At 64.0% G+C, this 14,462-nt stretch overlaps 1 protein-coding gene across 2 annotated transcripts in view; it reads left to right on the top strand.

Moving 5' to 3' along the window:
• Positions 1–1,834: 1,834 nt before the first annotated feature.
• The window catches only part of PLEKHA6 (pleckstrin homology domain containing A6), a 49,608-nt gene continuing 36,980 nt past the window's right edge, over positions 1,835–14,462 (top strand). Inside the window, exon 1 of one of the 2 annotated variants that reach the window (XM_056361708.1) lies at positions 1,835–1,981. The gene's annotated coding sequence lies outside the window, so the exon portion shown is untranslated. Of the gene's footprint in view, positions 1,982–12,564; positions 12,707–14,462 lie in introns of those variants that run through there. The other variant, XM_056361707.1, reaches the window with a different exon arrangement.

Here is a 14,462-nt window from a genome sequence, read left to right as displayed (position 1 = left end):
GGGAACCGCTGGCTCCGTGAGATGCTGAGCACCCTCCCGCCTGTGCCAGCCCCCTGTGGGAAGGCAGCACCCAGCCCCCTGCCCCAGCTGGGTGCTCCCACAGGGAAGCGCTGCCAGTAAAAGGGATCTTTCCCACCCCAGTCCTGCCTCTGGCTCTCTGCCTGCAGAAGAAAGGGCCCGGCTGTGTCCGTGCCTCCGAGCTGGGAGCTGATGCAGCAGCACCGTGTACTTCTTGTCTGTGCAAGGGGGTACGGAACAACCGGCCCCCAGCCTGGCTGGGGCGCACATGCGGATGGTGCTTAGAGCTGCCTGGCTAGGCTGGGGGGGGCTCCCCTGAGAGCAGCGCAGCTCTCCAGTTGCTCATAGGCTTCCTGGGCTGTTTTTCAGGGAGTCTCCTGGGCAGCAGGAGGGCAGCGGGGGGATAGAGCAGCCCCAGCAGGTCCCCGCTGCCTGTGGAGCAGGGGAACGGCTGTGAGGACAGAGACCTTGGAGAGGGGGCGACTTGCAGGCACCACGTGTAATTTTGGGGATGCAGGGGTCCCTCTGCTGCGGACCGGCAGGGAGGGGGCATCTTGCCCATCGCTGTGGGGGAAGCAAGGGGAGATGCAGGAGGCAGAGCATCCAGTGAAAGCCAGCCTCCTCCCCAGCCCCTAATGCCGTGTGGCTAATGGGGGGATTATAGGATCAAGGGCAGCTGCTGGTTTTCCTTCCTGGAGAGCCCCTGTCTCTCCCCACCCCAGCTTGGCTGCGGAGGATGAAGGGTCCCTGCGTGCTGTGGGTCTGAGCCTCTGGCCGCGCGTGCTGGGTGCAGGCAGGGTTCCAGCCGCGGTGCCTGGCAGCTCTGACAGGCAGAAGTAGGGCAGTGCCATAGATCAGGGCACAGTGCCATCGCTGTAGGGCTGGAGTTTGCAGCTCCCCAGCACCTCTGCAAGTGCCTCTGCAGCATGGGAGTCACCCTGCCACCAGGCCAGGGCTGAGGAAGCGTCCTGCCAGCCCTGCCTGAGCCATCGCTGGCCCTCGGCACAGCCCAGGGGACCGAGCGGTGGCCTTTGTGCTCCAGAGAACAAGCTGTGGTTGTTGAGCTGTTTTGCTGCCCGTCCTCCGGGTGCTGCATCTTTCCCCTGCAAGCAGCTCTCATTGGGGTGCAGAGCCTGGGGGTGCTGCCTGACCCACCGCAGCGGGTCCCACGAGCCTGGCTGGGAATGGAGAGGTCCCCTGCTCCAGGAGATGCTGGGATGCAGGAGGGAGCATGGTCCTGGCTGTCCCCTCAGTACTGGGATGCAGGGGGCAGCATGGTCCCAGCTGTCCCCCCTGATGCTGGGATGCAGCGGGGAGTGCGGTCCCCCAATGCTGGGATGCAGGGGGGGAGTACAGACCCCCCAAAGCTGTGATGCAGGCCAGCAGCATGCCCCCAGCTGTCCCCACTGATGCTGGGGTGCAGGGGGGAGCATGGTCCCAGCTGTGCCCCCTGATGCTGGAATGCTGGGGGAAGTGTGGACCCCCCCAGTGCTGGGATGCAGGGGGGAGTGTGGACCCCTCGATGCTGGGATGCAGGGGGGAGTGTGGTCCCGGCTGTTCCCCCCCCCGCCCCCGATGCTGGGATGCAGGCTGGCAGCATGGTCCCGCCTGTCCCTAAGGATGCAGGGGGGAGGCGTGCGGGGGTGGGGGGGGGAAGTGTGGTCCAGCCCCCCCCTCCTCCCAGGTGCGGCGGTGTGGGGCGGCAGGGTGATGCTGGGGGGCCGGGGCGGTCTCCCCCGGGCCACGGCGGGGGGACAGCGCGGGGGGCGGGGGCGGCAGGCGCGGCCCCCCCGCCGTGCTCGGTGCCAGCCCGGCATCACGTGCCGCTCGGTGGCCCCCGAGCATGCCCAGCTCCGGCTCGGGCTGCGGCTCCGGCTCGGGCTCGGGCTGGGGCTCGGGCTGCCCGGCGGGATGCTGAACCCGTAGGCAGCGGGGGGGCCCCGGCCGCTGCCCGCCCCGCACGGTGAGTGCCCGCAGCGCGGCTGCCTTCCTCCCCCTCCTCCTCCTCCTCCCCCTCCTCCTCCTCCTCCTCCTCCTCTTCCTCCTCCTCCTCCTCCTCCTCCTTCTCCCGAGCGTTGCCGGGGGGGGGGCGGGGGGGCGGCAGAGCATCCCCCTGCTGGGGACGTGTGCCGTGGGGCAGGCGGGGGGGGAAGCGAGCTGTGGGGGAGTGCTTGCTTAGGGGAGGGTGGGGGGATCTGTGCTGCAGCCGGGGGGTGGTGGGGGGTGTCACAGCCCCTCCGGGGTGCCCCAGCGTGCCCCATGGCCAAGGCAGGGTGCGCGGTGGGGGTCAGCACCTCCTGGTTGCCCAAGGGGCTGGGGGCCAGGCTTCCCGTGCCCCCCCCCTCCTGCTGTGCTTTAGGTGAGAAGTGGGGACCCTCTAAGCTGTCCCCACGCGGTGTTTGTGCTGTGCGTTGCTTTCTGTCCCCGGACCCCCGCGGCTGCAGGCTGGGGTCCCCTGGGCTTGGACCCGACTCCGTGCACAGGCGGGCAGCGCTGAGGCTTTGGGAGAGACCTGGCATTTGGAGACCTGGCTCTGCACCCCCAAACCCCCATGATTGTGACCAGGGGGCTCAGATGGGCCAGAGCCCCCAACCCTATATGCTGGGGCTGGCCCCCGTGGCTGGGCGCTTTGCTGAGGTCGCAGCCAGGACAGGCTGTGATGGATGGAGCTCGAGATGTCGTCTGGCGCTTCCCAGGGATGCGAGCGCTTCCCTGGGCTTCGCAGCTCCCATCTCACCGCTTGCTTGTCAGCGGAGAGCCAGCCTCCTCCTCCTCCTCCTCATCAGAGAGCAAAGGCGAAGCGCCTCGGGGATGCGTGTCGCCTGCGAGATGCTGTGCTTGCTTGGCTCCCCTGCATCGAGGTGTCTGGCAGTGCCGGAGACGGCGCGCAAGCCACAGCCGCTACCCTGAGCAGTCAATTGCAGCTTTGTTGCGCCGCTGTTAGATCTGAGGGAACAGGGTCTGATTCATCACATGATGGGGCATGTTAAATACGCCACGAGTCTATTAAACCCAGCGGAAAGGGCTGGACTGGCCGCCCTGGGCCATCCTCCCCCAGGACTCGGTGGGGACCCCCGCTCTGGCTGCGGTACCCCTCTGCAGAGGGAGATGCAGCCCCTCCATCACCTCTTCGCAGGGTCTTTGCCACCCTCCGAGGGCTGTGCCGTGGGGCCGTGCTGTGGTGTGGGAGGGCAGAGTCCGGTGTGCATGGTTTGATCCCTACCGGCTGGCCTTGCCATCCCGCCCGTGACGTGTGCCACGGTCCCTTGGGTGCAGGGGCCCAGCTCCCTGCTCCAGATGGCTGCTGGAGCGGCTGTTTAATCCCTCTGTGTGGGAAGGCGAGAAGGAAGCTGCAGCGGGGAGGGGGTGCGTGGCCATCCTGGGGTGTGGAGGGGTGCAGGCAAGCTTGCCAGGGACCGGGCACGGAGGGAACTGGGGTGGCATTTACTGGGGGAAACATCCTTCCAGGCAGGTGAGGCTGTTTGCAGTGCTGCGTGCTGCTTTGCAGCCGGGAATTAGCAGCACCCGGTGGTTTCTCCCACTTCTCCACGTCAAGAGCATCTGCATCCCGTTGTGCATCCCCAGGGCTGAGCACAGGGCAGGAGCTGGGACGACTGCTTGCTGCACCGTTGCTCCCAGTATGCCTCATCCTGTGGTGCAGCCATGCACACGCGTGTGCACACACACCAGGCTCTGTTTGTGCGTGTGGCTGCTCCCGTCCCCTCCCCTGAACCCCACTGGCATTTCCTCATGGGGGAGAGCTGCTGTCCTGCTCTAATCTGCACCGGTCTCTCATCCCCTTCATTCCTCTGGGAGAGGATGAGGCTTCCCTGGGTGGCCCCAGGGGAGTCTCCTTCCCTCCTCCGACTGCCAGAGGCATGGCTGGGGGATGCCCAGCCCCATCGCCCACCCAAGCCAGCCCCTCGGGCAGCCAGAGCTAGGATTAGGACTCCTGGAGAGGGGGGTGGCTGAGGCATTAAAATTCTTGAGCGTCTGCTAAAAATCACATGGCAAGCGCAAAGCCTGTCCTCTCTGGCCCGTCTGTGGCTGCTTTGGCCAGGATCTGCCTGGGGGGAGCAGCCCCAGCACCCCCAGCCCATGCCGAGGAGCCCAGCAGGCTGTGGCAACCCATCCTGCTGCAGTGGGCCACCAGCACCGTCCTGGCTCAGAGCACCCCATCACGCTGCCCGTGTGTCAGGCTGTCCCCTTGGGGAGAGGGGCTGTGGCGAGGGGTCCCTGCCTCCCTGGGCAAGGCTGGACATGGGGGTCCCCCAGGCAAACGCTGTGATGGGGCAGCTCGCCGCCTGGGTTTGGGCTGCTGGGCCAGCGCTGGCTTCACTGGAAACCTCACTGGAAACCGTGTTTTCCTGCTGAGTTCCCATAGAAACCGGCGGGAGCAGCCGCCGGGCTGGCAGGGATGAGGGAGAGAAGGGACAGGCAGGAGGGTGAGCTCCATGCCTGGCACTGCCAGGATGAAGCGACTGTGCCCATGGTGGCCGTGCCCCCCGGCTGCTCGATGACATGGGGAAGATGCATCAGCATCCCCCTGCCTGCCGGCCGTGGCTCCCATGCCGTGGGGGGGTGGGGGGGTGTGCACCATCGCTCTGCGGCCGGGCCTGGCACGGAGCACGAACACCCACCCAGATGGGCAGCGTGGGGCTTAATCCCCCGCAGGCTGCCCTAGCCGCCTGAACCCCTAACAGCCGGGCAGGGCCTCGGGTTGTTTTCTGCTCCATCTGTGCCCCCAGGATTCAGCAGGGCTGGGGATTTCTCCTGCCTGTCTTTGCTTGCTGGAGGGGAAAGCGCGGCTCCTTAGCTGCTCCTCTCTCAGGCATTTGTAGTAGCATCCCCCCCTTCTGTTTTCCTTAGCTTGAAACATGATAATCCGCAGCAGGCAGAAATAGTACATTGAGGAATGTGCCATCTCCTCTTTAGCCTCGTTTCTCCCCAGGATCTGGCAGCTCCGCAGCCACCTGGGGAAGCCCCACTCTGTGGCGGCTGCGCAGCCCCTTCCCACTGCCCCACGGGCAGCACGGCGGCACGGGGAGGCGAATGCATTGTGCCCTGCCAGCCCTCTTCCCTGAAAACACCCCTCTTTCCATGGCACTGCTGGAGAGCATCCCTGGCGCGGGACGCTGGGCAGATGGGAAGGCAGAGAATGACCTGCAAGGAGAGGGAAAGCGGGTGCTCTGACCACCCCTCCCAAGCGTCGCCCATTCCTTCCAGCATCCCAAGCTGGAAAATACCCTGGGAATGGGTTGGTTTTGTGCAGGCAGGTTGGGGCCTTCCTGGTTTCCAGCGTGATTCTGGGTTTAGTTCAGTTTTCCCTCCGCAGCAGCAGCGCAATGCGCCGGGCTCCCCAGGCTCCCCAGGGCTCCCCCGGGCGCAGCGGCTGCGGGGCGAGGTTGCTCTGGCCGAGGCATGTGGGGAATCAGGTTGGATGATGGCAGTGGCTGGTTGTGCCCTTAATCTGTGAATTCACCAAAGCTCTTTAATAAAGACTCAAAGTCACCAACTTCTCAATTAAGGGATGAGGAAGCTCTTGATCCATGTTTCTGGGTCAGCTGGAGAAAGGCCATTTCAGACCTGGGTGATTGCTTTCCTTTGATGTTTCCAAAGGAGACAATTTGGGAATAAACACCTCGCCAGCATGAGCTGTGCAGGAGGGCATGTGGCCCGGCCACCTCCGAGGCAGGGCCTGCAGCTTGGAGTTTGACCCTGGTTGCTTCTGAGTCACGGGCTGAGCTCAGGAGAAAGTCACCCCTGTCCCTGCAGAGCTGGGGTGCTCCCTGCCACGCGATGCTGGGCGCTGTCCCACTCTCCTGGGACGCTCCGGGCAGTGCCACCAGCCTTGCAAGGTTCTGCCACTGCCGTGCTGCTCCCCAAGGTGCAGGGCAGCCTTGCAGCGAGGGTGGGAGCGCCCTGCCCAGCCCTGCAGGCTCTCCCGGTGCAGCCGGGGGCTCGGGGACGTGGGTCAGACCCTCCTGGGCTCAGCACCAGGGCCACCTGCTCCTCAGCGCGTGCCCGTGGGTGGTCTGCACCCTACCAGGGCCCCTAGCTCTCCAGGGTGCTTCTAACCCTCTGTTTACCTCAACAACAGCGCTCGCTTGGGTGTTAATTGCAGGAGCTGGCAAGACACTAATTAGGAGATAATGAGATGGCTTTTGTGTGTGCCTGGCATCCTGTCTACAAACGCCCTGCTCCAAACGCTCTGTGCGTGTTGGTGATCCTTGTGTGCCCTGTGTCCATGATCTCCCTGTGCCATCTTGGTGATCCCCCCGTGTCATATTGGTGATCCCCCTGTACCGTGTTGGTGATCCCCCTGCACCATCTTGGTGATTCCCCCCGTGCCATGCTGGTGATCCCCGTGCCGTGTCAGTGATCCCCGTGCCATGTCAGTGATCCCCGTGCTATGTCAGTGATCCCCGTGCCATGTCGGTGATCCCTGTGCCATGCTGGTGATTTCCCCTGTGCTGTGTCGGTGATCCCCGTGCCATGCTGGTGATTCCCCCAGTGCCGTGTCGGTGATCCCCATGCCATGTTGGTGATTCCCCCCGTGCCGTGTTGGTGATCCCCGTGCCATGCTGGTGATTCCCCCCGTGCCGTGTCGGTGATCCCCGTGCCGTGTTGGTGATCCCCGTGCCATGTTGGTGATCCCCATGCCGTGTTGGTGATCCCCATGTCGTGTTGGTGATTCCCCCTGTGCCATGCTGGTGCTCCCTGTGCCATGTTGGTGATCCCGGTGCTGTGTTTGTGATCCCTCCATGCCATGTTGGCGATCCCCTCCTGTCATACTGATGATCCCCATGCTGTGTTCGTGATCCCCATGCCATGTTGGTGATTCCCCCCATGCCATGTCAGTGATCCCCGTGTCGTGTCAGTGATCCCGGTGCGGTGTCGGTGATCCCTGTGCCATGTCAGTGATCCCCGTGTCATGTCAGTGATCCCTGTGCCATGTCGGTGATCCCCATGCCGTGTCGGTGATCCCCGTGCCATGTTGGTGATTCCCCCTGTGCCGTGTTGGTGATCCCTGTGCCATGTTGGTGATTCCCCCCATGCCGTGTCAGTGATCCCCATGCCAAGTTCGTGATTCCCCCCGTGCCGTGTTGGTGATCCCCGTGCCATGTCGGTGATCCCTGTGCCATGTTGGTGATTCCCCCCGTGCCGTGTTGGTGATCCCCGTGCCATGTTGGTGATCCCCGTGCCATGTCGTTGATCCCCGTGCCATCTTGGTGATTCCCCCTGTGCCATGTTGGTGATCCCTGTGCCATGTTGGTGATTCCCCCCATGCCGTGTCAGTGATCCCCATGCCAAGTTCGTGATTCCCCCCGTGCCGTGTTGGTGATCCCCGTGCCATGTCGGTGATCTCTGTGCCATGTCGGTGATCCCCGTGCCATGTTGGTGATTCCCCCCGTGCCGTGTTGGTGATCCCTGTGCCATGTTGGTGATCCCCGTGCCGTGTTGGTGATCCCTGTGCCATGTTGGTGATTCCCCCCGTGCCGTGTCAGTGATCCCCATGCCAAGTTCGTGATTCCCCCCGTGCCGTGTTGGTGATCCCCGTGCCATGTCGGTGATCCCCGTGCCATGTTGGTGATTCCCCCCGTGCCATGTTGGTGATTCCCCCCGTGCCGTGTTGGTGATCCCTGTGCCATGTTGGTGATCCCCGTGCCATGTTGGTGATCCCCGTGCCATGTCGGTGATCCCTGTGCCATGTTGGTGATTCCCCCCGTGCCGTGTTGGTGATCCCTGTGCCATGTTGGTGATCTCCGTGCCATGTTTGTGATTCACCCCGTGCCGTGTTGGTGATCCCCGTGCCATGTCGGTGATCTCTGTGCCATGTCGGTGATCCCTGTGCCATGTTGATGACCCCTGTGCCACATCCCGCTGGCCCATCTCCCCAGCTGTCCCACCGCCCGCTCCGCTGTGGCAGCCTGGCACAGCTCGGGGTTTCCTTCCCCCACCGGGGCTGAAACCAGCCCCCCGCCGTGCTCAGGCGCTGCGGTTATTACCAGGTGCCCCCTGATGAGCTGAAGCAGAGGAGTTCCCATCCCCGCTCTGCGGGACCCGGGGGGCAGCTCGGCTGCTCTGAGCCCCCCGAGTCCCACTGGTAATTAAGTGGCTGCGGGAGCCTTCACGGTGCAGCCCTTTGTTCTCGGAGCAGGGAGGCAGGATCTGGCCGACGCGGGGCTCCGGCTGCCCCCTCCACTGCCACCGTCTCTCCTCACCAGGTACCATCCCTCCCCATCCTCACAGTGTCCCCAGCCCCTGGGGGACCGGAGCTGGGGCTTGTCCTCGCGGTTGGCTCCGTGACCGAGCAGAGAGCATCCTCCTGCTGCTCCGACACCCGTCTTCCTCCCGCTGCCGCCAGCGGCAGGGCCACGTGTGGCTGCTGAGCAGCAAGAGGCTGTTGTTCCTCACCGCCTGCCTGCAGCCACCGGGGACGGGAGCCGGCGCTCCCCTCCGAGCCTTCCTTACGTAACCACCGGCAGCCGTGGCGTGGATGCTCTGCCAGCGCCGTGCCACCGAGGCGCCGTGCCACCGAGGTGCCGTGCCACCGAGGCCTCGCACCGGCAGCCAGGTAAGGGCCACACTGGCACCGCGCTGGAAGCAGGCACGTGGCTGCCAATGGCCTCTGCCGTGCGGTGAAGGCGCTGGCACCGGCGTCGCCAGGCTGGGCTGAGCGGGAGATGCCTCTCTGGGTGCAGCCGGGGCAGGAGCACCCCTCCTGCCCCACAGCCCTAGGGGGTGATGTGCCGTGGGGCAGGCTCCTGTCCGTGGCTGGCGCCTGGCAGAACAGCCAGGACCAGTCTGGCAGTGCCGGCAGCACCGGCCACCTCCCAGCCCTGCTCGGCCGGTTCTGCCCAGCCCTGCGCTCACCACTTCCCAGGGCACCGGCCGGGCACCCCAGCAGCACAGCTGCTGCACATCTGGGTGATGCAGTGGGTGCTGGGCTCAGCACCCATCCTGGGGTGCTGAGCCCCTGGGGGCGCGGAGGATGAGGAGGGGGTGCCTGCGGCAGAGCCAGCGCTGGGCACGGATTCCCAGGCTTGGCAGAGGGGAACAGCTTAAAAACTCCATCCCACCGGCATGGCCGCCAGCCTGGCACCCCCTGCTCTGGGCTGGGCACCCACGAGGTTTGGAGGGATCCAGCCGGGGCAGGAGGTCCAGGCCCCTCGGCGGCAGGTGCTGAGCTGCAGCCGGCGGGTGAGTGGTGCGGTGCCTGTGATCCGGCAGGCAAAAGCTAATTACAGCCCAGACCGGCTGGGTTCAAAGGGCTCTGCCGGCGCAGGTGGGGCTGCTGAAGGCAAGCCTGGCTGTGGCTCAGCGTGGGCTCAGCACCATCGTTGGCCCATGCCGGCGGCTCAGCACGGGCTCCCCTCCTGCAGTGCAGTCTCTGCCCCTTTCTGCAGTTAGGGGTGCTGAATCCCCCCGGCTTTGTGGAAAATTCTCGGGTGATTTGGCAGCGGTGGGGTTGTGGCTTTCTATACTTCGTGGAGCCCGACGGATGGGTGCAGGATGAGGCCAGGGCGCGTGGGGCAGCAAGGCAGTGCTGCCTGTTTCCAGCCGTGCTGCAGAGAGCAGCTCCTGCAGCTTTAGCATCCCTGGCCCACCACAAGCACAGCCAGATGCAGCTCAGCTCCCGCTCCAGCCTCCTGCTCTCCCTTTTCATCGCCATCCTCGCAGTCCCTGGAGTCACCATCACTTGTCACTTGTCCCCGTGTCCCCCCGCGCAGCCGTCCTTGGGGCCAGGCTGGCTGCAGGGGTCCCATGGCCAGGACCTACCCCCCCAGGACCCTCCAGCCCTGGTGGGGGGGCTCAGCTCTGCCCTCCTTCCAGGGGGATGCTTGGGGGGCAGGTGGTCCCCCAAAACTCCAGCCCCTGGCCGTCTGCTTCATGCACGGAAACTAATTTTCTAGCCTTTATTCTTCCAGAGAATTTGAAAATGCAATTGCACCCTCAGGGCCCTGAAAGTGAAAGCAAATCAGGAGATATAAATCTGCTGGTTTCGCCTGTGTCGGATTATTTTAAAGCCAATTGCATGGTGCCAACCTGTCAAGTCCAGGGGGCTGGGGCTGGGGGGACCCCAAGCTGGGGCAGTGGGGGCTGGTGTTCACCGGCTCCTCCACCCCACACCAATCTTCCTGCGGCGCGTTGTCTGGATCTGCTGTGCGAGCATGGGATTTTTTTAAATTTTTTTTTTTTTTAAAGATGCATGTTTTGTGGATGTGCGGATGCGGTGACCTTTTGCGGGGGCCGCCCGGAGCTCCGGCTCTGGCTGCCGGCTGCTCTCCCACTTGTCAGCGAGATGAGGGTTTTGAGAGCTCCGTGCAAACTCCAGGGCCTCTGGGCTCCAACGCTCAGTTGCAATCGTGGTGATGAGTTCCCGGAGGGGAGGAAAGAGCTCATTTCCCATCTCTCCCCGTGTGCCCGGAGATGCCAGGCCCTTCACCAGCCATCAGCGCTGCTGCTTTGCATCCCGGCCCCGTCCTCGTCCTCGCCGCGTCTCCTCCCTGCTAGCTGCAAGGTGTTATTGGCATGACCTTGTCCCCACTGCCATAGCAGGAGGCTCCAGTGGCAAAACGTCCCCCCCTGTCCCCAAGGGTCCCTGGCAGTGGGCAGCCCGGGATGGACATGCGATGGTGCGGGGTGACAGGGCAGAGCATCAGGTGCTGGTGGGGGGCATCTGGCTCCTGCCCATGACCACCGGCCCCGTGTGCTCCCAGCAAGCTGTCCCCTTCCCCAGTGTCCTTGGGCACAGCGATAGGGCTGGTGGCCTCTCCAGGCTGCGGACAGGCCTGTGCTAGCCCACCGCAGATAAGGGTTGTGCCGGCGGGGAGCCAACAGGAATGTTATTTATGTGGTTAAAGTTCACCTGCTGTTAGGAGCCACCCTCAGCATGTGCTGACGGGGGGTTTGGGGTGGCTGGGGGTGGGACAGCCCTGTCCCTGGGGTGGCAGGGTGGTCCCAGTCTAGGTGCCACCATAGCCCTGGTCCTGTTGGGAGCAGGCTCTGGGGGCTGTCCCAGCTCCCAGGAGGATGCTCGTGGGCAGTGGAGCTGCATGGACCACAACTCCCAGTCCTGTGGGACTGGGGATGGGCAGCAGCATCCCACAGCTGGCTTGAGGCCAGGGGAGGGTGGCTGGATGGGGATGGTGGGATGGGGATGCTCCTCGCCGAGGCAGAGCCACTGTCAGTGCTTTTGGGGTGCTGGGGGGGCTGTGGCAGCGGGCAGGGCTGGGGGGCAGCCCAGCATGAGGCTGTATCGAAGCCTCAGGGGAGAGGCAGGGCAGCAGCTGGGAGCGAGATGCCCAGCCACAAGTGGGGAAACTGAGGCACGGAGGCAGCACAGTGGGGATTTGAGCCGGTGACCTCTCTCGGGCCAGGTGCCTCCCTCTGACGTGTCCTGTCTCGGCTCCAGAGAGCTCCTGAGGTTTCGTGGGGGGGGGTGTGTGTGTGTGCATGTGTGTGCGCGCCTGTGCACGTGTGCATTATCTGGCACCCAGCAGTCCCATTTCCTGATCGGAGTTTGGGTGTTACCATCGTATAATTAGTCTGTAATTGCTCTCTAATGAGGTAGCAATCCTGTGGCAGGGTTGCACTTAAAAGGGCTTCCTCTGCCCTGGGCTGCTCCCCACAGCCCCCCAGCATCGCACCCTGAGCCCCGTCCTCCTGGGGGTGGTGGGTGGGTGGGTGCCTGCCATGGGGTCAGCGCGGGCTCCGCTCCTAGGAGTGGGATGGAGAGATCTGGGGCAGGATGTCCCAGTAGAGGGGTCTCCTCTGTGCTTGGACCCCTCCCACTGTGCTCGGCCCCCTCCCACTGTGCTCCTCCCAGCCAGTGGCACTGGGAGCACTGGGAGGCGGCGTGTCCCCACAGTGCCCGTGCCAGCCTGGCAGGCTGCCCCGGCTCCTATCAGTGCTGCCTTTCACTCCCTCCTGGCACCCACTCCGCTGCCTCCAGGGCCCTTTGGGGATTTCCTCTGCCTCGCCCCCGCTTGTCCCCGCTGGCACAGCCACCCCCCTGGCAGGGTCTGGCTTGCCCGACCTGTGACCACCGTGCCTGGCTCCCACGTTGCCCCAAGGCAAGAGCTACCCCATCCTGGCTCCGCATCCCCCCAGTGCCACCAGGTCGGTACCCCACTCCTCTCCCTTCCACCCTGCGGGGCCGTTTCCCCCGGTCCCATTTAAATCCCCCCTCCCCGCAGCCGGAACGGAGAGCGCTGGGTATTTATAGCCTGGCACGGATGCTGGGAGGCAAACATGCGTGGAGGGGGGGCTGTTTTCGTCTTTTTTTTCCCCCTATCCTCCTATTTGAAAGGCCAGGCTGGCTCCGCCGGAGGTGGGAGTGCCTACGCGCTGGCAGATCCCGTGTGTAGATCCTGGGAATGGGACCAAGCATGCCAATCCACCCCATCTCCTCCCCTCGCCGCGCCTGGGTGCTGCGTGGCGCTGAGTTCGGGCGGGAGGGAGAAGGGGCTGGGTACCGGGGGGCACCAGGGGAGAGCCCACTGTTTTAGGGTGGCCCCAAGAGCCGCTGTCCCCTCCCTGGGGTGGCTTTGCATCCTCCTGCCCTGGGATGTGGCATCACCCCACGGGGAATGCTCAGCCCCGGGTTGCTGGCAGTGCGGATGGGGTGATACGGGGAGAGGCAGCGAGGAGGAGGAGGAGAAGTCATCCGAGGAAGGCTCAGGTGCGTATGCCAGCCCCGGGTGAAGTCCACATGCCCCATGCTCGCGTCCTGTGGGTTTGTTTTCCTCTGCAGCGTCTCTTCTTTCAGGTTGGCTGAGCAGCGATGATTAGCAATTCCAGTTTTTATGGCGAGCCTAATGCAATCGGGTTATCTGCGCGTCACCCCTCCCCATCACCCCCCCCACCTTTGCTGCCAGGTTTCCCCAGACAAATTGTTTGCTCTGGGTTTTGGCTTTTTTTTTTTTTTTTATTATTATTAGCATTGTTTTTCCCTTCTCCCCTGAATCAAGTGGATTGTCTGATTCGGAAACAACAAGCAACTGTTGGAGTGTGAGCGCAATGAATCTTTTAAAGCCCATCAAAGTGAGATGATGCCTGTGTGCTGGGGGGGAGATGCCTGGGGTGTGTTTGGGGGGTGCAGCACCCCTCAGCCTTGGGGCACAGCACTGGAGGGAGGGCTTGTGACAGCAGCAAGGCTGCACCGGGCCTTATCTTATCCCTGGGCTTATCGCCAGACATGCTTGTGCTGCAGATAAGCAGGACCTTGGGTTCAGGCGGGTTGAGGCGGGGGAATGATGCTCCGTGTCCTGGCGCTGGGGCATGGGTGCACTGTGGGGGTGCACTGTGGGGGCTGAGTCCTCCCCGCTCAGGGGTGGGGGCACCAGTGCAGGGTCCCTCCGTGGCTCAGCTCGTTCCCCAACGCCTGGGTGCGCAGGGGGGGGAGCACGAAGCAGCCCCCCTGCTGCTGCTGCCGTGCTTCCCTGCGGGGTGCAGAATGGAAGGTGCAGAATCTGGGGTTGGGAACAGTGTGTCAAGTTTGACCTCGTCCCTTCTAAGCAAAAGAAGGTGCAAACACCCCCATTTTTAAGCCAAGGAGAAGGCTGTGGGCTCATCCAGCTGCTTAAGTAGAAGTGATATATTCAAACACCCAAGGAGGAGCCTCCAGCTTCTCCCTCGAAGCCCTCGAAGCTGGCAGGAGCACTGGACCTTGCTGGTGGTCTCTGCTTCATTCCCAGAGGATTTATGGCTTGCTGGAAGGAGACAATGGTGGGTGCAGCCGGGCCACATGGTGGGTGCTGTCCCAGTGGGGCAGGAGGACCCACTGTGGGGCCGAAGTCCTTTGGGGTGGCCCTGGGGAGGAAATCCCCACCCGAGGCCATCTCATCCCCCTCACGCCCAGTCAATCCAGGCTCTCCGAAGGCAAATTTGCTTTTCCAAAGTACCTTTGCAAGATGCTGGGGGTCAGCATCTCGGACCCGCTGTGCTGGTGCTGCATTGGGAAGGATCCTCCTGCCCTGCACCACGGTGGTGTTTCAGTGGGGGCTCTGGGGGTGGCTAGTGGCCCTGCCTTGGGGGGAATGAATAGGCAGAGGGTGCCCAGGGAGCTGTGGGGAGCTGGGCTGGGGGTCAACGTGTCTCCCACTCTTCCTCCCCATGCTCAGGCTCGGGAGGCAGGTGGCTGGGGCAATGCCCTGCCTGCAGCCGGGGCCTCATGCTGCCTGTTCGTAAACAGGCTGTTATTGTTTGTGCGAGCCCGGCAGCACCCCAGGGCTGCTTGTGCAACCAGGGTGGGGAGCTGGCTCAGAGCACCGTGGGGCTCATCGCACCCCAGATGGAGACTCTTGGGCCAGATCCAGCCCCAGGAGCGCAGGGAACCCCGAGCTGCACTCATGCAGAGCCGGCAGCCCCCAGACATGAGCTGCCCCTTCCCAGCACCGAGCCCCCCCGCATGGAGATGCCATGTACAGCCGCATGAT

This window comes from Falco biarmicus, chromosome 16 (genome assembly GCF_023638135.1).
Source record: "Falco biarmicus isolate bFalBia1 chromosome 16, bFalBia1.pri, whole genome shotgun sequence".
NCBI lineage: Eukaryota > Metazoa > Chordata > Aves > Falconiformes > Falconidae > Falco > Falco biarmicus.
The sequence above is the reverse complement of the archived record's forward strand: the minus strand, read 5'-3'. Positions and strand labels throughout refer to the sequence as shown.